Source organism: Eumetopias jubatus, unplaced genomic scaffold (assembly GCF_037043125.1).
Source record: "Eumetopias jubatus isolate StellerSeaLion01/CBP00866 unplaced genomic scaffold, mEumJub1_p1.0 scaffold_6, whole genome shotgun sequence".
NCBI lineage: Eukaryota > Metazoa > Chordata > Mammalia > Carnivora > Otariidae > Eumetopias > Eumetopias jubatus.
Window position 1 is genome coordinate 68,729,615 of NW_028274812.1, and position 24,025 is coordinate 68,753,639.

General features: G+C 36.8%; 1 pseudogene; it reads left to right on the forward strand.

Moving 5' to 3' along the window:
• Window positions 1-844: 844 nt before the first annotated feature.
• On the forward strand, window positions 845-1,419 carry LOC114213059 (high mobility group protein B1 pseudogene; annotated as a pseudogene).
• The last annotated feature ends 22,606 nt before the right edge of the window (window positions 1,420-24,025 follow it).

The window sequence follows — 24,025 nt, forward strand, 5'->3', positions numbered from 1 at the left end:
ATTGAAAAAAAATCTGCATAAAGGTGGACCCACACAATTCAAACTTGTGCTGTTCAAGGGTATAACAAAATACAAAACCCTTCCCCCCAATTTAACAAATGTTTATTTGGCAATATTTGAATTTTTTTTTAATTTATTTGACAGAGAGAGAGCTCAAGCATAAGCAGGGGGAGTGGCAGAGGGAGAGGGAGAAGCAGGCTCCCCACCAAGCAGGGAGCCTGATGCAGGGCTCGATCCCAGGACCATCAGGATCATGAACTGAGCCAAAGGGTTGCTTAACCAACTGAGCCACCCAGGCATGCTGATATTTGGCAATATTTGCCTCAGATATTTACAAAATAAAATGTAGGAGATACAAATAAATAAAGACACAAATAAGGTGTTAGAGATACCATTCCTTACCTCACTAGGAGAATCACAGATGCTAATATGTACCCTTCCAGTCCATTTTTTAACTCTTAGTGTTTACTAAATTCTGTTTAATTTATTCATTTCCTTATTCTTGAACAATTATGTTGCTCCCAATTTTTGCTAATACAACAAGGCTGCACTGACAGTTTTGAGAATGCCTTTTCATTTCAGAGTTCAACCACAATATGTAACCTAGAAGTAGAATTGCTATTTGTATTGTATACACATTTTCTTTCTTTTTTATTATTATGTTATCTTAGTCATGTGTATACACATTTTCAAGTCCATAGACCTTATTAAAGTACTCTCCAAAGTAGATGGGCCCAGACACAGCCATTGCAGTACACTGAGCTCTATAGAGATAGCACCAGCGCAAGTGAGACCCAGACAGGCACTGGGTGACTCTGTGCTTCACTGAGGAAAATAATTAAACATGGGCAGAGGAGATCTGAAGAAGCCAAGAGGCAAAATGTCATCATGTGCAAATTTGCCGAGAGGAGAACAAGAAGAAGCACCTAGATGCTTTAGTCAACTTCTCAGAGTTTTCTATTAAGTGCTCAGAGAGGTGGAAGACCATGTCTGCTAAAGAGAAAGGAAAATATGAAGACATGGCAAAGGTGGACAAGGAGAGAAAGAGAAAGAGAAAACTTATATCCCCTCTAGAGGGGAAACAAAAAAGTTGTTCAAGGATCCCAGTGCACCGGAGGCCCTCTTCGGCCTTTTTCTTGTTTTGTGCTGAATATCACCCAAAAATCAGAGAACATCCTGACCTATCCATTGGTGACATTGCAAAGAAACTGGGAGAGATGTGGAATAACACTGCTGCAGATGGTAAGCAGCCTTATGAAAAGAAGGCTGCCAAGCTGAAGGAAAAATATGCGAAGGATATTGTTGCATATCGAGCTAAAGTAAAGTCTGATGTGGCAAAAAAGAGAGTTGTCAAGGCTGAAAAAAAGCAAGAAAAAGAAGGAAGAGGAGGAAGACAAGGAAGATGAAGATGATGAATAAGTTGGTTCTAGCAGTTTTTTTCTTCTCTATAAAGCATTTAACCCCCTTACACAACTCACTCATTTTAAAGAAAAAAATTGAAATGTCAAAACAAAATAAAACAAAGTAGCTGCACCAATGTTCCTAAGACCAGCAGTTTTTGAAAGTTCTTATGTTCTCATATTACTGCCAAAATATCATATGATCAGAGTTTTTAAGTTTTAGCAATCTACTTTTTATGAAATGTTGTCCCGTTTCAAGTTTCATCACCTCTAATGATCAGCGAGAATTTGTACCTTTTTATATATTTAATGGTCTTAAAATTTCCTTCTGTTGCCTTTCGGCCGGAACCGCCATCTTCCAGTAATTTGCCAAAATGACGAACACAAAGGGAAAGAAGAGAGGTACCCGCTATATGTTCTCTAGACCTTTTAGAAAACATGGAGTTGTTCCTTTGGCCACATACATGCGAATCTATAAGAAAGGTGATATTGTGGACATCAAGGGAATGGGCACTGTTCAAAAAGGAATGCCCCACAAATGTTACCATGGCAAAACTGGAAGAGCCTACAATGTTACTCAGCATGCTGTTGGCATTGTTGTAAACAAACAAGTTAAGGGCAAGATTCTTGCCAAGAGAATTAATGTACGCATTGAGCATATTAAACAAAGAGCCGAGACAGCTTCCTGAAGCGTGTGAAGGAAAATGATCAGAAAAAGAAGGAAGCCAAAGAGAAAGGTACTTGGGTTCACCTGAAGGGCCAGCCTGCCCCACCCAGAGAAGCACACTTTGTGAGAACTAATGGAAAGGACCCTGAACTGCTGGAACCCATTCCCTATGAATTCATGGCATGATAAATGTAAAGAAAATAAAAGACCTCAAGACTGTTAAAAAAAAAAAGTTCTGTTAATTGACTCTCCATATCCTTTGTCACTCTCTACAGAAATATTTCCCTTTTATTGCTTTTAGGGTTTTATTTAATATATATTTTGCTTATTAATCCTTTATTGGTTGCTTGGATTACAAATATTTTCACCCAGTAAGGGGCTTATCTTTTTTATTTTATGGCCTTTTTTGTACAGATCTTTTTTATTTTAAATAGCGAAAGTTATCAATCTTTTTAAGTTTTGTGCTTCTCGAGTCTTGTGTAAGAGTTATTTATCTAACTTCCAACATCACAGTTATTTTTGTTACTTTTTTACATTTTTCAATTTGTCTTTGTTTTTAATACATTTAGGATTTATTTTTGTGTATGGTGGGAGGTAGTCTTACAAATTTATTTTTCCTATATGATTAGCCAATTGTCTCACCATCATCTATTACTTTATCTTTCACCATTGACATCATCTACATGTTAATTTTTCATATACACACATGGCTGTTTCTAGGCTCCCTGTTCTGTTTACACTGATATATTTGTGTATCCTTCTCCAGTACAACACATTTTAATGACTGTATCTTTATAACAACTCTTAATAAATGATAGAGTAATTTCATTCTCTTTAATCTTCTTCCAATATTTTCTTTTAGTTATTCTTGGACCTTTAATTCATCCATAGAAATGTTTGAAACAGCTTTGCAAGTTCTAAGAAGATTTAAGATTTAGGTTGAACTAGCTTTGCTTTACTAGATTATTTTGGGGAGAATCAAAATTTTAAAATATTGAGAGTTCCTGTCCAAAAACATGGTATTATTCTCTATTTATTTAGATCTTCATATATATTCCTCAATTATATTTTATAAATTTTTCTACAAAAGTCATATGTATATTATGTTAAATTTAATCTCACATATTTATAGTTTTGTGGCTAAGAGAATAGAGTATTTTATTATTTATTTATTTACTTACTTACTTTTAAGTAGGCTCCAAGCCCAGCATAGAGCCCAGTGCAGGGCTTGAACTTCAACCCTGAGATCAAGACCTGAGCTGAAATCAAGAGTCAGATGCTTAACTGACTGAACCACTCAGGCACCACATAGGATGTTTTAAAATTACATTTCTAAACCAGTGTTTATAAACAGTTTTGTAGACAATATCCTTGATGAACTCTCTGATTACTTCTACTAATTTGTAAGTAGAATCTCTTGAATTTCTTATGTATATAATCACATCATCTGTGACACTGGCAATTTGGTTTCTTATTTTTCCTTTCCCCATACCTCTTATTTATTTTCCATGTCATATTGAGCTAGCTAGGACCTCCAGTACAATGCTAAATACAAGTGCTGAGAGCAGGCATCCTAAATTATTTCTGACTTTAAGAGAATGCTTCTAAATCATTCACCATTAAGTGTGAACTTCACATTAACTTTTACATAGACATCCATTTTTTATTCAGTTTTTTAAGATTTATTAACCTGAGATGAGCATATTTTTTCTCTGTTGATATATTAATGTGGCAAATTACATTAGATTTTATAAAGTTAAAACATCTCTGTAATCCTAGAATAAACCTTGCTGGTATTTATTGAATTCTGAAAAGTTTTCAGTTGGTCTCTATTCAAATATTGTCTCTTTTCCCATTCTTTCTATTTTCTTTCTGGAAATATATGAAATATATTTATAGATGATATATTTATAGCTATATAGATATATATGTAGATGACATAGAAAGAAAAATAAAGAGAATTCCTATTAGATGTATATTGGATCACATAATTTGATTGCAGCTATTCTTTTGTACTTTCTTTTTAATATTTCATTTCCTATCTCTTTGCTACATCCTAGACAATTTCCTCAGGGTTATCTTTAAAGTCTTTTTTTTTCTTTTTTTTTTTCTCTCTCTTCTTTTATTATCTCTTAATCAGAACCTAACCAGATATTTGATCCACCCACTTAAGTCTTAATTAATGACTACATTTTGTAATTTCTAAACATTTAATTTTTTTAATCTGCATCTAATATTCTTTTTTCATAGAGCCCTACTATTTCTTTATGGTTTTTTTACTTCCTTTAATACTTTATTCATTTTAATCACTTTCAGATTATTTATTTCTCTCATATTCTTGGGATGCTTATTTTTCTGCTTATTTTTCTCTGTTAATATATTACTCAGGGTCTACTCTGGAGACAGAAACCATATCAGTAATTTGAATAGAGATGATTTAATATAAATAATTATTAATTAGTAAAGGCAGTTAACAGCAAACCAGGATAAAAGAAGACTCTAAAGAATACACAAATAGCAAAAATAGAGAAGAGCTATTACCTCTAGAGTTGAGGTAGGTACCTAAGGAAGAAGCAGCTTTGGGAAAGGACCCCAACCACCCCTACCCCTACCCCATCAAAGCTGAGATTCACACCTGGCCTTGGAGAGGGTGTAATTAGAGCCTATTGGGTGGCAGGGATTTCTGGGATCACATTGATCAGAGCTCTTTCACAGGAAAGATGCCAGATGTCCACTGAGATGCCAGCAACATTTGCTGGGATACCATAGGCCAGAGCTGGTCTAATAGAAGCTGCCTGCTAGGGTATGGGCAGGTCTCAGATGGTATGTAGAAAACGGCACATTGGGGTGCAAAAGAAACTCAATGGAGGGTTAACTCTACTGGGTCTTCCACATACCATTGATAGCTGGGCCTTAGGAGGAAAAAAAAAAAAAGAGTCCAAAACTGGGAAGAAAAGCCTGATCCTCCACTATGCCTTGCAGGACCCCTCCAGCATTGTATCAGCTGACAAAGAGTCCAGTTCCATTATCAAAAATCAAGACAAGAGGTAGATTTGGGTCTGAGAATCAATAAGTTCACAACTAGCTGTCTTAGTCAAGTTCATTAACTCCTAATTTAATATAAGCCCCATAACAATTCTATGAAAACAATATCCACATTGTACAGGAAAGAAAACTGAGGTTTACAGAAGTGAGGTAATTGTCTACAGCCATCCATCTAGTAAGTAGTCAAAATAAGACTGGACTCTGATAATTTGATTCCAGAACCCTCTCTTAACCCACTGCACTTTGCCTTCAGATTCACCTGAGTAATGCCAATTAGGAAACTGTTACAGATGTCCTGCCCTGGGCTGAAAAGGAAGCAATGAGAATAACTAGGAGACATTTCAGAATAAGATTTGACACTTCTTAGACCAACTAAATGTAATAGTTACTCCAGGATTCCAGGATAATCTCAACTTCAAACGTTCTATCCTATGACCCATAAGGGCATTTGCATTTTACAGACATACGTTCAGAAAATAACGCCCTTCTAAATCTAAGGTATACATAAAAGTCAAAAAATAAATCCCAAGAGTAGCATAAAACAAACTCTAGTATTCATCTAATATGATTTTACATAAGATTTATAGCCAATCATTAAGTTTATATGGAACAATAACACAAATACACATACACACACATGTATACACCCTCCAGTACAATATTCTTAGGTCTCAGTTTGTTTTTACATATGCTATAAATATTCTTAAGTTAGCTGAAAATAGAACATGTGCACAACTTTATATAAATGTGGACTCTTGTTCAAGTTGTTCTTTGCTTAGCCTTTCTCAGTCTTTTTTGGCTTTTAGTGTCAAAAGATCAATATACAATAATAAAAGCATTTGAGAGGATGTCTAACTGGAGTTTATTTATACTCTAGACACCCTCTCAATCACTTTTATTATTGTATATTGATCTTTTGACAGTAAAAGAAAGAACAAACTCAAGACATCACCTCTTCTGAGTATCCACATCCTAATCCCCAGAATTTGTGACTATATCATGTTACATGGCAAGGGGGAATTAAGGTTCCAGATAGAATAAAGGTGGGTAATCATCTACCTTGAGATGGGGAGATTATTCTGGATTACTCAGGTGAGCTCAGTGTAATTACAAGGGCCCTTATAAGTAAAAGAGGGAGACAAGAGAGTCAGAGTCAGAGTGTTAACAATGTGAGAAAGACAAATTCTCCCCTGGAGCATCTAAAAAGGAACACAGCCTTGCACACACCTTGATTTTAGCCTGAAACTCATTTTAAATTTCTGACCTCCAGATCTGTAAATAATAAATTTTTGTTATTGTAGTCACTAACTTTGTAGTCATTTGTTATAGCAACCATAGGAAACTAACACATCCTGCCCCATCATCTGAATCAAAGGAATTTTAGATTTAAAATCCTGAAATCCCTGTTCAAATAATAATCATAGAAATGAATTAATTGATCTTATTTATTGGGCCACACATCCACAGCCTGCTCACATTCTAAGGCCTCCTCTTTGATTTTCTCTTGTCTGTATGCAAATTGTCCCCCCACCCCGGTCTAAGCCCTGCAGTTTCACATTCGAATTGCTATTTTAAGATAATAATGTCTTATTTACTCATTCAATTATTCAGTCAACAAGCATTTATACCTCTAGCTGGACCTCAGACACCTATATATAACTCATGCCCAACAGATGTTCCAACTTAATATGTCCAAAACCAAATTCCTGATTTTCCTACCCAATCCACAGCTTCCAGTCTTCTTCACTTCAGCTGATGCAAAATCCATTCTTCTACTTGTTCAGGCCAAAATGCTTGGAGTCATTCTTGACTCCTCTCTTTCCGTCACACTTCCCATCCAATCCATCAGCAAATCCTGCCTGCTGTACATTCAAAATGTGTACACTACTCACCACCTTCATGATCACCACCCATTCAAGCTACTATTTTCTCTTGCCTTAGAACCTCTAACTGGTCTCTGGCTTTACTCCCTGCAGTCTATTTTCCACACAGCAGCCAAACTGATCACACTAAAAACATAAGTCTGACCCCTTCTCTCCTCTGATCAAAAATTCCCATCTCACTTGGAGTAACAAAAACCCTGCTCCCTCCTCTGCTGTCCATTATCATTTCTATGATACTTTGCAGTACTCACTCAGCTCTAGGAACAAGTCACACTGCTGCCTCAGGGACACTGTTTGCTACTCCCCCCACATGACTCATTCCCTCAGTGAGGCCTTTCTTGCCCACCTTACGTACAAAAGCAAACGATTCACCCCTCAACCCTTGTCCTGCTACTTGATATGTAACTTAACCCATTTTATTTTTCTCCATAGTACTCATCACTATCTGACAGATTATATATTTACTTGATTTGTTTATTGTCCAATTCCCCTCAACCCCACTAAAATATAAGCTCCACGAAAGCAGAAACTATTTTTTCACTGTTTACCCTCAGCACCTAGAATTGTACCTAGCACATAATAAGCACATACACAAATATTTTTTGAATGAATCAATCAACCAATAGGGGGAGCGTCTGCTATATAAATAACTGTTCCTGGTCCTAGGGATATGAAGATGAATGAAACACAATATCTGACATTGAGGAATTCAGTCTAGAGCAGCACTGTTCAACAGAACTTTCTGTGATGATGCACTGTTCAATATGGCAGCCCCTAGCAAACGTGGTTACTGTGACTGAGGAAATGAATTTTTATTGTATTTTATTTTAATTACTTTAAATTTAAAAGGTCACATGGGGCTAGTGGCTACCATATTGGACAATACAGGTGTAGAAGAGAGAGATACATTAACATAATACTGGTAAGAATGCAATGTAACTAGTGTCACAGTAGAGACATGCCATAAAATGCTGTCTGAACCCAGAGAAGAGAGACGCTAATTCTGCCTGAGTTTAGTTTCCTCCAGTAGACACTCCAAGAGCACTTACTGCTTTTCTCTCACATCATTTTGCATCGTAATTATTATTTATTTATAATTATTTACTTGATGTCAATCTTCCTTACTAAAGTATGAGAGCTAGGGCTGTGATCATCCTTAGCTACTGACAGAATTCTTTGTACATAGTAGGTAAACAATAAATACTGGTTTGACTGGCCAGCGAGATAGTTATGGGAGCCTTCTTGAGGAGGTGACATTTGAGTTGGGTCTTAAAGGATGAGTAGGAGTTTGCTAGGCCAGAGCCAAGATAAGGTAGAAGGGATGGTAGGCAGGGAAAATAACATGTGCAAAGGCCAATAAGCAGGGGAGTTCCAGCACTTTCATTAATGTGATAGGGAGCTCAGTGTGGTTGTAATGCATATATAAAGATAGATGTACTCGCTTCTTACTGCTTGACAGTTCAAGTCAACAATTTTGTTAGTAAGAAAATCCCAAATCCAGTATGAAATTAAGAGTTGGACAATTGTTTAATGAATTGTTACAAAGTAGCCTTCGACTTTTTCAAATCTTTAGCCCATAATAGCCCTGTATAAGTATGGACTAAAAATTCTTTAACTTTTTCATGATTTAGAATATTATGATATTTCAGTTTATGGGGACCTTAGAGATTATTTAACTGATGCCTTCTTTGGTCAGATGAGGAAATTAAGACTCAGAACACAGTTAATTAATGCTGAGGTGGGACCATAATCCAGATGTTTTAGCTTCCAATCCGGAGTCATTACCAACACATGGCAATTACACAACCACTTTTCATCCTCTCACTCTGACACAAAGCAAGATACTGGTCCCACAATATGTCCATTAATAACCTCTGATCAACTTTTAAAACATACACGGAAAAGACTGTCATAAATTCTCTGTCTAGGTATGAGAAGAACCATCAAGTTTGCCCAGTACAAACAAACAACAATTTTAAGTCTCAAGAAATAGTAACAAACTTCGAAAGACTTATTTTAGTAGTGAAGTGTGAAATGAATTACTATTTTTGCAAGCATAACAGGATGAAAGTTCTTTGTAATATGTTAAAATGAATATTGCACTACAAGTCTGGTTTCCCATCCTGATTCAACCATTCTCTAGCTGGATTACCAAGAGCAACTTATTTAACCTCTCTGAGCCGCCCCCTCCATTTCTTAATTTCTAAAATGTGGGTGTTTGATTTCCAAGGTCCTTTCCAACTCTATGGTTTTCATGTGATTTTGCTGAGTTGGAAAGAGAGAAAAAACAACAGAACAAATTCCCACTTGGACAGATGTTCATTTCTTGGCAGCCAAACCAACAATCTTAACAAAATTTGATATCATTGATATCTCTGTCAATCTATATATCTATCAGACTATATATAAGTCACATGCCCCAAAACAAGCACCAGTATTACATCCTTTTCGGTATTCTGCACTTGATGTGTGATCCAGAAATGTTGTTAACTTTGTTGTGCCAACATCTTACCCACTTGGTACCAGCACTCCAAGGTTCAAGATTCATTCTGAGCATTTCCCAGGAGTCTTATTTTGCAAGCTTCATTACTAAGCTACCACCAATTTTTTACATTAAAAATATATTGACTTCCCCAGGTACAGGTTGAATAGAGGATATGCTTTATTTATCTTTGTATTATCTTCCTTTAAAATCTCTGAAGGTCCTGAAAAACAAGGACTAATTTATAACAAACAAGAAAAAATAGAAATAGTTTATTGCTATGGAAGCAGTTTTGTCTTACTACGTGATATGCATATATGTGGGTCCCCAAACAGAATCACAATGGTTTACCTTTGTTTCCACCACTGAAATATAAAATTTATGTATTTTTCATTTCAATTCCACCTTTCATGAGCAAATACAGGTAAAATTTTTCCTTTGACTATTTCTTTTAACACACATGATGTTGATCCCTATTTTCTTGAGCTCTCTTAAATACATACCTAAAAATTCACAGTGTGTCTCTTAGAATATGAGAATAATCTCCTGCAAGAACAATTAAGAACAGATGGTTAAAAACTTTAAAGTAGTGTTTGCATAAAAAGATCATCTTACTTTGACACTGTTGAGTTTTATATTACTTTAATGTTTTCCCTGAAAAGAGTACCCCCTCCCTTAACCAAAAGATAACAAGAAAAGGCATATTTTTTTACTGAAAAGGGAACAATTCCTAGCAAAGACACTATGGGGAAGAAAGTAACACATAAAGGAATATGATACACTGTAAATAAAGGTGTCACATCTGCTCAAATGTATAAGAAACTTACACTAAATCTAATAGACTTTAGCCACCTCATTTTCCCAGAACCCAGAACAAACCTGAAGTAACCCAAAAGCCCCTGCACCAATATCATGTGCTTATTAAAAAAAAAAAAATACTACAAAGCAGAGTTCATTGACTTATTCTCTTCTATAAATCAAGTTTGTTAGTTTGGTTACCTTATGTTCCCACTGCACTTCTGTCCTGTTCTGATTTACAGATGGGAAGTTGGATAACAGATTAGCAGCTTGTGAACAAGGTGATGGAAACAGGGAGAAACTATTTAAAGCAGATATAAATACTAAAGGAGGAATCAATCTTCAACTAGAAAAAAATCAACATTCTAGTCATTACAAAAGTGATTGATAAAAAACAAATTCAAAAAATACAAATGGCCCCTTCAGTAGAGGCAGCCCTTGGTGATCCTGTTTCATTTCACACAGAAATCTGCCACCCAAACCACAGTTGATTGGACTATGGCTGATCATGTGATATAAATGCAACCAAAAGTCAGCTGCGCAGTGAGCTTCAAGATGACCTGGTATGAAAAGATTTGCCAGAAAGAAAGAAAGGTCCAACAAGATTCTTAACATAAACAAAGTTCCAATCAGATTCTATTTCTAATAATTTGATTTGAATAAATGAAGAAAAATCAGGCTATTAGCCATAGGAAATGAAGCTTTAAAGTGTTCTAAGATCCATAAGCAGCTAAAAGCAAACTGGAGTCACAAAGAAATCAAAGATATTAGGAAGCACAAACCAAGAGTGAGCAATGATGTTGATAAAATGGATAAAAGAGTGAAGCAATGATTTATTAGATGAGAAGAAATGAGACATAGATTAAACAAGAGAAGATAAATGGAGAATCTACTATCAGAATCCCTAGAACTACTAGAGTAGGCAGCGGCCAATTTCTGAGCAGTTACTATGTTCCATGCACTGTAAAAACCACTTTATGGGAATTATCTCATTGAGTCCTCAAAATAACTATATGATGAAAAAAGTTTGACACCGAGAGTTTGACAGATTAGCTTAAAGTCACTGAGCTAATAAAAGGAGAGTAGAAATAAAATTCAGGTAAGCATCACCATTCCTTATTATTATTAATTTTGGTAACATACACATAACATAAAATTTACCATCTTAACAATTTTTAGGGTACAATTTGGTGACATTAAGTACAGTCATACTGTTGTGCAACCATCAGCACCATGATCTCCAGAACTCTTTCATCTTACAAAACTGAAACTGTGCCCCTTAAACAGTAGCTCCTCATTCCCCTCATCCCCACCCAGCCCCTGGCGACCATTCTATTTCTGTCCCTCTGAATTTTACTAGTCCGGCTATCTCATAATATATACAGTATTGTGCTTTTGTAACTGGCTTATTTCACCTACATACATGGTATCCTCAGTGTTCATCCATATTGTAGCATGTGTCAGAATTTCCTTCCATTTTAAGGATTAATAATATTCCAAAGTATACACCACACTTTATCTGTTCATCTGTCAATGGATACTTGGGTTGCTTCCACCCCTTGGATATTGTGAATAATGCTGCTATGTATAGATATATCTTTATAAGTCCTTGCTTTCAATTCTTTTGGATATATGCCCAAAGTAAAATTGCAGGATCATATGCTAATTCTATTTTTAATTTGGGGGGGTAACTGCTGTACTGTTTTTCATAGCAGCTGCAACATTCTACACTTCCACCAATAGTCAACCCACAAAGGTTCTAATTTCTTCACATACTTACCAACATTTGTTATTTTCTGGTTTTCTTTTTATAGTAACCATCCATTCTTCTTTTAATTTGTGTTTGGAGTGTGTCTAAAATTCAGAAGTTTTAAAATCTTTATGTAGATTAATTATTAATCTTTAAGGTTTAAATATCTTGCTTCAAAACCTTTCCCCATCCCAAGATTATATAAATATTAATTTCTATTACATATTCTAGGACTTTTTTAATCCATCTGGGATTAATCATGTGAACTAGAAGCTAAACATTAATTCTTTGGTCTTAATGATTAAACAATTGTCCCAAAGTCATGTTTAATAATCTATTCTTTCTCAACTGGTTTGAAATTCTATATTTATTATGTGTTAAGTAATTATAAGTAGAAATAAATTTCTAAACTACTTATTCTGTTTCAATATCATATTTTTTTATTTTCTTATGTCATGTTAAGCACCAAATCACCATACATTACATCATTAGTTTTTGATGTAGTGTTCCATGATTCATTGTTTTTGTATAACACCTAGTGCTCCATTCAATACCAGCCCTCTTTAATACCCATCACCGGGCTAATACATCCTCCCACCCCCCCCAACATTGTTGATTCTTATAGCTTTATAATGCATTAAAGTACCTGGTAGGACCAGTCTCTCTTCATTACTCTGGTTTATCTAAAATATTCTAGGCTATCCTCACATGAGAGGTTTATACAGGTGTAAAACAGTACTGCCTAACTGAATTTCATATCAAAGATATCACCACATTAGAGAATAATACAATATAAATAATGTTCACAATGATGGCTCCAAAAATTATCACAAAAACTAAATGTGTTTAACAGCATTGTCAGAAATAAAGCAAAAAAGAATATGATGCGTTTTAGTGAGGCTTATATAAAATAATAGCATTATAAAATACAATTTCAGATCTTCAAAAATTATGAAACAGAGAGAATACTAATATTATACATGCAATTAAAAAAATAATAATCCTATAGGCACAAGGATGCACTGGTGGATATCAAGCCAAAATGTAATTAGCACTTAGGGGTCATTAACGCATCTTTTCCCAAGACATGAGATCAAATCCTCCAAGGACTGTTGCACTTCCTTTCTCACCAAATCAACTGGAATCATTATATTCTTCCAACTACGGCTTCTCTCCACTCTCATTCATACAATTGTTAATTAGTTCTTCCAGGTTGATAGCTATGATGCCCTTCCTAATTTCAAAGAACATGCCCCTCACCCATTTATAGCCTCTCTTTCCTGAATCACTTCCTGAAGATGACTAAACTATCACAGAACTTGCATTATAACATCCAACAAGACATTCTTCCTTCGTCTCTTTGCCACAGGTCTAGCATTATCATTTGCACATCATTTTTCAACCATGATGAGTCAAAAAATGTTTTCCAAAACACAGATGGCATAAATAGAGGCCACAGAGGAAACTACACAAATTGTAGACATATTTATCTCAAGAAAGCATGGTAGAAGGCTCATTAACCAAGAACATTTGCAGTACAAGCCACTAACATCTATTTGCGGTGTATTCAGCAAAGAATCCAACACAGCAGGTTTCAATGACACAGAAGCTAAAGAAGCACCTTGAGCACAGAAATATATATTTTAACAGCACACTGTGGCCTGGAAAGGGCAAGACTGACAGCAGGGTGATGGCAACATTTTAGAAAGTAATGGAAACCTGAATCAAGTCAATGGTAGCAGGAATGTAGAGGAAGGCATGACATCTGGTTAAATATGAAGAGTAAGGCAAAGTTTTCTTAGATAACTCCCAAGATTATTCTTGAGTTTCTTCCACATATTAGTTTAGTAAATGTTTATTAAATGAATGAACGAATGAGTGGTTTGTTTAGAATCATATTTAGTGTTATTCAAAGGGGGATGTCTACAGACAAGATGTAAAACTATAGTTTGTTACTGATCCAGAACAAGATAAGGAGTTCACTCCAGAAGGTAAGTTAGTTAGGTCACAAATCATATTGTTTAATTCAGCAGATATTTTTATTGTTTCTAGGAAGGATACAGTACATTGATTCACATTGTGGCATAACCTCTTAATTTCTTTAGGAGCTAGAACTTTAAAAAATACATGATCTGGATCCTAAATAACAGGCAACTAAATTTGAATCACCTGAGAATCCAGAGGTGGTAACATCTTCTGACAATGTCTGTGGGATCAGTGCTAAACAAAGAAGCTCTTAATCCCAAGGAGGGGTCTAGGACAGAATTCCGGAGATTACTATGATTGTTTTGAGGAATGATTCATTTGACTAATATATGGGCATACTTGCGAAAGAGTTCTTGCCTTGAGCTCAGGGAAATGCCTATGCTGATATTTCTGAGACCTATGGCTGGATTAATAACTATAGTAATTGCCCAAAAAAAGGTAAATTGGACCCCATAAGCTAATGGTTGTTTAAAACATCTCACTTCCTGAGCTGCAAGTATCAAAAAATCATATATAAAAAAAAATTGGTTTGGCCATCTGCAGAACTTTTCTATGTGGTTTGTGAATATGAAATGGATTTCAGAAAGTCACTGTTCAATTAGTATGCTTCCAGCTGCATGTATATAAAATCCTAAATCAAATTGGCTCCCCCAAAGAAGGAACTTTCTTGTTCACATAAATGAAAGTCTAGAGGTAGGCTAGGCTTAGGCCTTGACTTAATACAATGACTCTAGCCCCATTCTCCTGCATTGCTCTAGGTTCTTCTCTTCCCCATGGGGACTTCACCCTTAGATTGGCAGAAAAGTAATTACAATCATTCTGACCTTACACCCTTATTCTTTCTATGGTTCCCTCTGAAACGTGGGGAAGTTTTTTCCAGAAGTGTCCCTCCCTCAAATCTCCCTTCATGTCCCATTTGCCCAAATTGGAATATGCACAAATTCTTGGACCAGTCCCTCTAGCTGAGGAAATGACATGCCAACTTAAGTCTGGCATCCTAAAACAGACACTGGCTTGAGAGTAAGGCTTTACTGTGATTTTCTTAGACTAATTAGGGCTCATCATTCTAGTTGAGGTCAGTGCCCCAAACCTCCTGCCTGCTGTGAAATAGATGACTAAACCCCTACACCCAATACAAGGTCCAACACAAACCTCATTAAGGAATAGACAACCTACAGTGTAAACTAATAAAGACAAACAGTAATTTAGAATGTTATAACATGAAGAATGTCACAAGGGATGTTTTTGATAATAGATATTTCCAAAAGAAAAATACTGCCTAAAGAGAATTGGGAGACTGTCAGTGTGTCTGAGTCTAACAGTGACAAAAGAAAATTATGTTGTGATTCTAGAAGATGGATTCCAGTAATTTAGGCAGAAATAACCGCAGGGTAAAGAAGGATTAACTCCAAGTTATAGTAGCCTGAGGAGACTTCCCTTGGGCAAAACCTAATCTCTTTGCTGTAAATTCTATGCTCACCAAGCAAACTTCTGAATTATTATTTGTCCTTCTGAGTGGTTGACCCCCACAGAAAGGGAGTGCCTGCTGAAGAAATGCTCCTGATTTTACAAATCAATTTTATTTCCCATGGTAAGTGGGCACTGTGGCTTATAAATCATTCTCTTTTGTATTTTGTTAGAGAGATCTATCCTGCAAAGCCTGATCACCCTGGCAAAATAATAAAAGTGAGACCTCAAAAAGGAAAAGCTGAGGCCCAGACCCAGGACTACAATGTCTCCATCAAGGTGTAATCCCCACAAGGCCTGGCCTATATCTGCCATTAATCTCCCTTACGTGGGAACTCTAATATCTGAGCAGCCCAACAGAAAATCCACCAAGCAGTCCACTGTCCTTTAATTGAATAGAGGGCTCTGAGAGAGGGGCTTAAGTATAGGGGTTATGAGCCAAGTCTTTAGAATAAATGAGATCTGGGGATAACTTTTGGGTCCTCCTACCAACTGTGTGAACTTGAGCAAGTCATTTAACCTCTAAGACCTAGTAGCCCCAATTATGAAATGGTGAATACTTCCAAGTTGTTATAATGATTAAAGGAATAAAGTTCACAAAGTGCCTGGTGCAAGATTAAGAGGTTTTATTGTTGTTGCTGTCTTAGTATTGTGGCCCTTGTGTCAATATTATGTTCTCTGGGTTTGACCAAATGGTATATGCCAATCTTGGTCTATACAGTGATCCACAATAAGAGTTCAGTAAATGTGGCTGAGTGACCCAACTGGAGCAAATGGGAGAGAAATGTAATCTGAGACACAGACACCAATGTAATTTGTAACATGACATCTTGATCCAGGTTAAATCAGTGTGAAGCCCCAGCATGAGTAAAGTCTGATTGTTGTCTGCTTCTTAATCAACTGGTATTAAAGTATCTATCTTATTTATTTCTGAATTGTTTTTAAAAAAACAACTAGAAAATACCACAGAACATTAATCTACAAGAATAAAATGTCTGGAGACTGTGTTATATGAGAAATAAAGAAATTAGAGTATATTTAATCTAGAATCAAGAAACCAGGAGAGAAAAAGTGGGAAATGTCAGCCTTCCTCAAATATTTGAAGGACTGTCATGTAGAAGAGGGAATAGAGAAAGTCTATGTACTTTTTACTTGTCTGTCTTCCCTGTTAGACAAATTTGAGAGAAGAGAACGTATGTCATCCATCACTGCATTCCCAGAAATTGGCTTGGTCCTGGCAACGTAAGTACTCAAGAAGTGTCTGTTGACTGAGTAAGAAGATAGATGGATGGAAGTATGATAAGATGAATGGATGATAGGATGGAGAGAGGGACAGATGGATAGATATTATTTAAATCATTATTTTAATGTCAGTATGAACATTAGAGAAGAGGAAGCTGAAGCTCTAAAATAGTAAAGGATTTTCTCAAGGTCACTCAGTTAATTTGTGTGAATGCTGACTACACCACAGCAGCCATGATATCTAGTTCAGTATTCTTTCTACTACATATTCTTTCAACTTCCTTTTATTTAAATCTGGTAGAACTGAGAGTATCAGGATGAAAATATAATCCTAATGTAGGACTCTGTTATGGGCTGCGCTGTGCCCCCCAAGTACATACGTGTAAATTCTAACCCCCACTACCTCAGAATGCAACTGAATTTTGAGATAGAGCCCTTAAAGAGGTAATTAAGTTAAAAGGAGGTCACTGGGGCTGGCTCTAATCCAATATGACTGATGTCCTCATACGAGATACATAGAGGTAAGACCATGTGGAGACAACTCAAGCTAATAAGAGGGAGTGGGTAAAAGGGGTGAAGGTAGTCAAAGGTACAAACTTCCACTTATAAGATAAAATAAGTTCTGGAGATATAATATATAGCATGATGACCACAGTTAATAAATTGTATTGTATATTTGTAAACTACTAAGAGAATAATCTTAAAAGTCCTCATTATAAGAAAAAAATTGTAACTTATGAAGTGATGGAGGTTGACTAAACTTATTGTGGTGATCATTTATCAATAAACACATATATCAAATCACTATGTTATATACCTAAAACTAATACAATGTTGCATGTCAATCATATCTCAATAAAACTGGAGGAAAAAGAAATAATTTTGTCACATACATATCTGTAATTATCTCTTCCTGCATCTCATTGCCTTTCGAAGCAATCATCAAGCAATCATGATAAATCTCTTAAAAATAAATAAATAGATGATTGATGATTCTACTCCATTCTAGAGCCATCAGACTCTAAGGATGTTATTTTTTTAAATATGTGCAAGCTTTTTCAGGAAGGTTACTGCAATGTTTTGCCCCCTAAGGAAAATTGAAATTTGAATTATAAGACAGAAATCTGACTTCTATAAATTCATCTTTAGCATCTATACCAATTTGATTTATAGATTTTTAAAAAATGAGAGAGGTCCACAGAAGAAACAACCCTGCTGACATCTTTATCTTGGATTTCTAGACTCCAAAACTGTGAAGAAATAAGTTATGGCAACCATAACAAACTCAGGGCCCTTTCCTCATATAATGTATGTTCAATCTATTTAATTCAGCAGTTTTGTATTATAGCACTGAAGAAGGTTCTTTGCCTGGTTTGCATATAGAGGCCTATAGCTACTGCTGCCATGGACATTATGGACACTTGGTATGTCCTCATTACAACACTGCATCTCTATCAATTGAGTCTCAAAATAATCCCTGTAACATTAAGATACTTAGGACATTAAGGCTTAGACTGATTTAGTGACCTATTCAAAGACACAAAACTAGTATGTAGTACAATAGCTAAACTATGGAAAGAGCCCAGACGTCCAACGACAGATAAATGGATAAAGAAAATGTGATACACACACACACACACACACACACACACACAATGGAATATTAGCCATCAAAAAGAATGAAATCTTGCCATTTGCAACAACGTGGATGGAACTAGAGGGTATTATGCTAAGCGAAATAAGTCAGTCAGAGAAAGACAAATACCATACAATTTCACTCATATGTGGAATTTAAAAAACAAAACAAATGAACATAGGGGAAGGGAAGGAAAAATAAAATAAGATGAAAACAAAGGGGAAGACAAACCATAAGAGACTCTTAACTATAGGGAACAAACTGAGGGTTGCTGGAGGGGAGATGGGCGGGAAGATGGGGTAATTGGGTGATGGCATTAAGGAGGGCACCTGATGTAATGAGCACCGGGTGTTATATGCAACTGATGAATCACTAAATTCTACCCCTGAAACTAATAATATACTATATGTTAACTAAATTGAATTTAAATTAAAAAAATTTAAAAACTAGTATGTATAAAGATACACAATTCAAAGGCAAGTCTTCTGAACCCCTCACTCTAAGTAAATAGTGGCAAATGTTTATCAAGTATATACTATGTTTCAGCACTATGTTATGTGCTTTACATCCATTACCTTATTTAGTCCCTATAACAAACACATGAACTAAGTGCTATCATCAATCTCCATTCTGTAGATAAGGGAACTGAGAATTCTACAGGCAAAGTAACTTTCATATATATATATATATATATAAGCTTGAGCTTTGAACCCAAGCCACCTCCCTCCAGGGCCTGCATATTTAACCACTGCAACTTACCACCTCTAATTCATATCAGCCTTCTCTTTATTAACCTCCTCCACATGTCAGCCTGGCATAATGCTTGCTCTCTGCAGCAAATGCTCCAGCTGTTACTAAAATATCCATCCTCCATGCCTCCCACTTTGCAGAGCAGGTACACAGGGCCCACCTCTGGAGTAAGGAACTCTGTACCTTCTAAATGCAGTGGGTGACCTGGGGCTTGACATTTGATGTCATGACTGACAGTCTCCAATTAAACCATTTTAGAGGCAGGAGGGGTTTGATGCTACTGTATTTTTTCAGTCAGAGCATTCGGTGGCTTTCCTCCTTGATTCGGGATCACAGCCAATGTAAAAACTGAAATCCTTTCTGACAACATTTGCTGAATTGCCACAGTGTATTAGTCCAGATCCCCGTGGACTGCCTTTCTCTTTGTGCCAGCTTGTCACAGTAGAAGCAGCAAGGAGAGTGACCTAGTGCTTTTAGTCTAGACATATAGTCATCAGAGGCCCTCAGGTCTCTGGGCAAATTTACAAGCTTTTGAGACAAGGGCTTGTCTGATAACAAAACCAACACCTGATAATTGACACCCTAAAGATAGAGAGCTCTGCAAAGAAATGTAGAACTGACAGTCTTCTCAGCATGTCATACTATTCACCCTGTCTACTTTTGTTTGGTTTGATGATGTCAGCCTCATATCCAGAGCCCTCTTTCTAAAAGATGTAGATTGTCCTCTTTGGCTCCAGAAGTGCCCTCACAGGGCCCTCCCCCAAACCCAGAAAAGGTGTGCTCCCATCCTCCATTCTTCTACTGTCTTTTGGAGCTACAGCTGATCTCATCAGCAACCCCTGGAAGGTTGGGAGGAAAATCCTGCCGCTCTCACCACCAAGACCCACCATACATGTCTAGGAAGAGGTCTGCAAAAGGAACCAGCAGTCAAATATGGATCTTTGTTTCTGAGATCTCTATGTCCAGATTTCCATTCAGGGACAGAGAGGGCTGCTATAAACGGGGAAGGGACAGAGTAGGCATGAACATGAGTTTAATAAATGAGTTTAGTGAGTTCTGTACCTACCAAAATAAGGAAAACTGAAGCTAAATGAAGGTCAAGAATCCTTCTCTCTGTCTCTGTCTCTCTGTCACTGTCTCTCTCTCTCTCTCACACACACACACACACACACACACACAGCCTCTGAAACCGCCCATTTTATTTATAGCGTTCCTGGAATGCTGGATGATGTGGCAAGGTGTGAATTCCTTATAAAACGCAAGCAGCTTGTGCAAGAAACAGTTGCAGACCATTCTACCCAGTCACTCTGGCTGCACTGCAAGCCCGGGCTCAAGAACTAAAAATCTATCTCAGATAATTGACATTTATTTGATTAAAACAGCAGGGTGCCCTCCATCACCATGGGAGGAGACCATATGGAAGAACAGTGCGAGTGGAGATAATGTTTGTCTACTGAGTGTGCCAATGTGTTTAGAGATTATTCACAGGGCTCTGGGGACTCCAGTATGATAATGTCTCAGCCAAATTAGAATCAGATTAATTGCTCTAATCTAATGGAAAGACAATGTTTATCAAATTATTGCTCTTTTCACCACATGATATTGCAGTGTCATTATTCTTTGGGTTTAAGAAAGGAAATGAAAAGACTCTTGTAACACATCTGCTCAAGAGTTATATGATAGTGCTTTTCCCACTACACACAGGACTGTAATGCAGTTGGCAATTCTGTGAAGTAACCAATAAATTAAAGTAAAAGATCTGTAGTGGATAAATCTGCTGGAGTCCTATGATATCGGTTCATATTTTGATAAGACAATCTAAAGTCAATTAGCTTTTTCCAGATTTGAGAGATTTTGTTCTTCATATTATGTAGGGAGTGTTTTCCTCTATAAATGGGCAAGTGCTTTTTTGAAAAACCCTAAGTGGCACTTACAACAAAATTCTAACACTCCTTTTCAAAATATCAAAATCAGCCCAATTTCTCAAGACCCATAGAGGAAATGGGGCTCTTATCAACTCATAGCTTATAACTCTCTATGGATGTGGAGGAGAGGGTGCATTCATCTATGGCCCTAAGTCACAAAAGACCATCAGCTCCTCAGCACTAAAGGAGTTGCCCAACTTATTGCCCCACTCTGGCCCGTCATCTGCATACCTGGGAATTCTCAGAGGCTTCAAACATCAACCAGAGGTCACTTCAGAGAGGTAGAGAGAGTCACACATGAACCTGGGGCTTCAAAGAAAGGCACTGGTAATCAGTCGGTGCTTCCCAACACCTACTAGGCTGCACGCCCAGCTCCAACAGGGAATTTGGGAGGAGTTACAGAAGGATTTTTCTGCCATCCACATCTCCACAGGGGACCCTGTTGGTCCCTGCAGAGCAGAGAGGAAGGATCAAGTGGCACGATTTGTATGTTCACTCTTGTGTGTACACTGATTATTTCAAAATAATAGCAGCATAAAGCCCTCAAATGTTCATGAAGGCTGTGGGGAGGTAACTGTCAGGTTTCTGCTGGGCCACATGCCAAGTCCAATCCATTGCCTTTTCTTTTAGAGCTAGTGCCCTTTGCAGAAGGATCTTAGCAAATGGGACCAGATAGAGCAAAAGATGGAAATTATTTTCTTTATCATTAATTCTACATTTATATGATACTTCTAATAAGAGGCAGAAATCTTAACCTCACCTCCCTTCTGTGGTTGGTTCATCATATTTAGTGCTTACAAAACATTGTACCATTAAGATTGAGGTCCTTTTAGTTATCTCTCTCTCCCCCTAAAATCGTTTGTTATATTCTCCAATTCAAAAAGGCACAGTCATAAAATGATATAATCACCAGGGCTGAATCAAGATTCAGGTCCAGGTTTTAATTTATGCCATTGTTAACTTCTCACTTGTACCTTAAAGTCATTCCTAGAACTTGAAATTTTTTAAAAAAGCATGATTAGACTATCATTACTGAGTTGGTCTAAACAATGTCCCATATGTCATTATAGACCACATTTGCGGGGTGTCGAGACGAGGTTAGGCATATGTGAATAGAGTCAATTGCTCTCTGATTTGTCCAAGCTCAATTCTTGCTGTGATTTTCATGTTGCTGCCTCAACAATGGGCTCCCCTTGGTTAAAAAGAGTTATTCTTGAGAAATAAATGAAGAATATCGTAGTTGTATTGATGCCTATGAAAACAGTGTATGCTTTCCAAGACAAAGCACAGAGCTGTAGATCTTCATTAATTACAATGCACTGGAACAAAAGCAAACGCAACCACTATAATTAACAATGCAATGCCTATAACCCCTGTCTAAATGCTTTCATTTCACTATAATTTAGCAGTAAGAGCCTGAGAAATTATTTTAATCCTTATTTTTGCAATTCATTTTAAAAGGTTGTGTGACTCAGTCTGAAGCATATTCATACATTCATTTACATTTTTATTTTAAATGGCTTCATTATCAAACTTCTTGAAGCCCTACCCTATCATTTAGAACTGAATTCCAAAACTTTATTGTAAACCAAGTATTTGTAGTAACATCTGTGGGATTCGTACAAATATTGTAATATGATGGGTATATATTTTACCTCTTTAGGTGGGAAAAATAAATTCATTCTTAACTGAATCAAAAGAATTACTTCAGCAATATATTCAAGTAGTTATCAACTTCGGTAACTTATAGCAAACATGGAAGAACAAGCTGCCAATACACAAATATTTACCTAATGCTTATAATGTATACATGTTCAATACAAGTAATATGTCACCCTCGCCCACAAGTTAGAAAGGTAAAATAAATAGTAATGAAAAAATTTAGAGAACAGTTATATGCTGATTTGAGTAGTTCTGACTGTCACCACAATAGCAATTATTCAAGAGAGAAAAATTAGTATTAGAAAAAGTGAAAAACTACCTTTATAGAGAAAGTAGCACTGACATTACCTTAATAGCTAAATATGATTCCAATAGATGGAGAGAAGAGTAAAAAGAATAACAAAAGCAAAACACAAGGAAGAGCAAGAGTAAAAGGCCCACTTGCTGACAGAGGAAATACTTAAGAATATTCAAGAATAATGTTGAAAAAATAGTGAGAGAATAGTTCATAGGAAATGTCAAAAACAAGCAAATGGACCTAACTTGGTACAGTAGGAAATGATGGAAGCAATGAGGGAGAGTGATAGCTGTGGGAATTTGGTAGCTGGATTATTTGGAAAAAGGAGACCCTGCAATTAAAAAGGTAAAACAAGGAGCTGATGTAGAGAATGTAGAGAAGAGGCCATGTCAAAAAGGGTAGGAAGGGCAGAGACACAGTTGGGAACCAGGCTGAATTGTGGGAAAGTTCGCAGGAGGCAGAGGGCACTGCAGGCACAGAGAAGGGAGAGGAACAGATGCCACAACAGGCACCCCAGGCACAGAGGACCCACACTGAGATGAATCCCCATAAGGCTGGCTTTGAAAACCAGAGGGGTTTAACTTCACAAGTTCCTTACAATCAATGGGGCTTAACAACTAGAACTTTAAGAATCAGTGGCCTCCAATCTGAGAGAGTCAGCAGGGCAGACTCCCTGCCCTTAAAGAGACAATATAACAGCCTCACTGAGATACAGCATAGAAGCAGCAGTTTGAAAACACCTAGTGTATATGGCAGGGAGATTTATTTACTAATCTCTGAGCATGCGCTGGAGGGGAGGGATCTTTGGAAGACTTCTTCAAGAGCAAAAGAGCTGGTGGCGCCATTTCCCTCCCTGGCCTTCCAGTCTAGATATATGGGCATGTGTGGGAATCAGTGCAGCACAAACACTCTTCATCTAGCTTGCTAACAGCCACCCCTGCCAACCCCCAAATTCTCCTGCAGAGCCACCCTCTTGAACCTGCCCTCCAAAAGAGTTCTCCAGAGTTGCTCCAGGTCTCCTCCCACAGCACAAA